The sequence below is a fragment of the Sinocyclocheilus anshuiensis genome, unplaced genomic scaffold, assembly GCF_001515605.1.
Source record: "Sinocyclocheilus anshuiensis isolate Anshui unplaced genomic scaffold, SAMN03320099.WGS_v1.1 scaffold2181, whole genome shotgun sequence".
NCBI lineage: Eukaryota > Metazoa > Chordata > Actinopteri > Cypriniformes > Cyprinidae > Sinocyclocheilus > Sinocyclocheilus anshuiensis.
The window spans coordinates 162311-165637 of NW_015552262.1; positions in this window are offsets into that span (position 1 = coordinate 162311).

Here is a 3327-nt window from a genome sequence, read left to right on the forward strand (position 1 = left end):
AATTCTTTTCTATACCCACTGTATGTATGTATATGCTTTACTAATAAGCAGTAATATGCATGCTAGTTAACAGTGAGAATATTATGATATACTACAAGGTTGTTCAAAGTACATGCCCAAAAACATGGTAATACCATGGTTAAGTTCAATCAAAACAAACAACTGGGAATAAATCTGCTCTTAAGAGTTAGAGAGAAATTTTTAAATTGCATTAATACAACAGTTAAAAAAAAAAAAACAAGAAGTTAACGAGTAGCTTACATTTTAGACCCAATATTGTATTTTTTCCTTTTTTAATTCTATTTTTGCTCTGCTGACAGAAATAACTCCAAACAAAACTAAAAAGCAGAATGAGCGAAAGGTTCAATGTCTCGCTCATAAAAACCTACACTTTATGCAAAGTATCATATGTAATAGTTCAATTAAAACAAACAACTGGGTGTAACTTTTTTTTGCCATTTTCATGTTACTCTGTATGTCATGATGACAAATCCATCTTTATAAAAACCCTCACAGAGAGGCTTCATACTATATTAAAACACTTTATGTAGGGAGCAGAGAGTAGCGGTACAGCATAATGCACTAACTGACGGTACATTACTGTCTTTTACAGTGTAATTACACACAAAACAACACTTATATGTGGTGGGAAGTGGGTGACCCATTTGTAAATCGTACTGACCTTTTGAACGGTAGTATATATATAAATATACTCATATTTAATTCATATTTTAATTCATTACAATTAAAACTTTTTTAATTCATTAAACATAATTAAAAATGGACATTTTCACTCAATATTTGTGACACTCAGAGCAACTGTGTCTGTGAACTACAAAACAGTCGCTATACGAGCTGTGAGTGTGTAAGTGTGCGTGTGAGATTGTGCATTTGTTTTGTGTCCATATGGCACAGTGGTTTGTAGGGATTATTGTAACCCTGAATTGAGAAAGCGAACACACTTTTACCCTGGAGAAAGAGGTGGGCCATGACTAAAACAGTTTTGAAGGATTACAGCATTGAAAAAAAGTTACATTTTAGAAAGAAAACATGAGCAATGGTGTATAGACAGATGTTTTCTTTTTCGCTAATCTTTGGGGGGTTGGGGAGGGATGAAAACCAGGGCTTTAGCACAAACAGCAGAACAGAAATGCTCTATCACGCACACACACGTTCAGACATCTGTCTCTATGTTAATGTCCACTCGAGGTCGAAGAATGAGCAGATTAGACTGATTAAAGGAATAGTTCACCCCAAAATTTAATTTGCTGTATATTTACTCACCTCAGGCCATCCAAGATGTAGATGGGTGCCGTCAGAATGCAATTGCATTTGCACACCACTCCAGTCCATCAGTTAACATCTTGTGAAGAGAAACGCTGCTTGTTTGTAAGAAACAAATTCATCATTAAGACATTTTTAACTTCAAACCATAGCTTCAGGCAAAAATATGGGTCCATAATCCATAATATTGCTTTCTCCAGTGAAAAAGCCGTCTGGTCTGAAACAGGAGAGAAGTATGCACAGATCAAGCACCGTTTACAAGCGAAAAACAGTCCAAAATAGTTCAAAACAAATATGTTGGTGCATTTAGCTGCCACAGGGGATTAACTTTTTCACTGGAGAACTCATATTTTGGACTCATATTTTGACCAGAAGCATGGTTTAAAGTTAAAATGCCTTGATGGATTTGTTTCTTATAAACATGCAGCTTTTCACTTCACAAGACATTAACTGATGGACTGGAGTGGTGTGGATTACTTGTGGATTATTGTGATGTTTTTATCGGCTGTTTGGACTCTCATTCTGACGGCACCCATTCACTGCAGAGCATCCATTGGTGAGCAAGTGATGGAATGCCACATTTCTCCAAATCTGATGAAGAAACAAACTCATCCTAATCTTGGTTGGCCTGAGGGTGAGTAAATTTCACACACATTTTGATTTTCATGTGAACTATTCCTTTAATGTTATGTGCTTTCATCTGTGTGTAACCGTATTTCATATATCTGTCATCAAATGAATGTCCTTCACCACTCATTCAACGCAAACACTCACAACCCATCAACGCAGTCGTCTGTAAATACTCCTTATTGCCTTTCAGCAGTGATCCCTCAATAGACTCATTACTATTTCAGAAACACATTGCACCACAATCGATACATTTCCATTAGAGTGATGGACGACTGTTTTTCAAATGCTCTCCTGTCGCAACAGAATCACAGGATGGCGTTTATGAGACATAGAAGTGTCATGACTAATACTTTACTCTTGATACGATGTCTGTCTTCCTGGAATTTCAGACCATTTAACTTCAGCCAATTATTCATATTCAGACACACTGCAGAGCTATTATTTTCACGTTAGAGCTTTGATGAATTCATGTGGAAATGCTGTATGTGAAAGGAGAACGGGGGAAGATGGCTACAGTAATTTTCCATCTCTTTCAGACGTTCTGAAGGCCTGTTCATCCCTCTCCGTCACTGACAATGCCAGACTCAATCTCCTATAATTCATCATTCATATTGACTTACAGGACTTCTCAGAGGACACAAACTGCAGCCAAAGCAGGAGCCAATCCAGAAGATATAAATACTTGAATTCATAAAAAGACAAGGAACCTTTAAAACATGCTAATTTTATGCATCCCACATGCTCCATTAATTAAATATGAAAACACACAAACAGCCTGCTATAGTTTTTATATAAACATTCATTCAAAACATGAATCCTATGAGAATCTTATTAAACAAATGCAAATCTGCTCATGCTGGCATTTCTAGATTCCAAATTTGAGAAGCTTCTTAATGTCAGCATCAAAACATATTAACAGCATGCAGTAGACATACTGCTATACTACTCATACTATGCAGTATAAACACTGCATACATACAGATTTGTTTTTTTTAATAAGAATATAATATATGGAATACTAAATTTGCCAGAATGTACAGTAACAGCACAGGGAGAGGAATGCAGCATCCCACAATACAATGTATTCGACGTAAATGTTGATAGAACTATAATAAATACCACAATCTTTTTGATTCATTATCTGAGAAGATTTTACTCAAAATTAGAATAATTGTTTTTTTTTCTGAGAATGGAAATAGCTATATATATTATTAATTATTTATTTATTATCTATGAATTATTAATTATTTAAAATTACTATATATTATTTAAATTATTCAAATATTTGATATGTTTTAAAATTACTTTATTATTTCAACTTTAAACATTTTATTAATATATACGCATATTTTATATATTTATTAAAATATCTCATATTTATCATTTTTAAATAATTATATATCTATATATTTT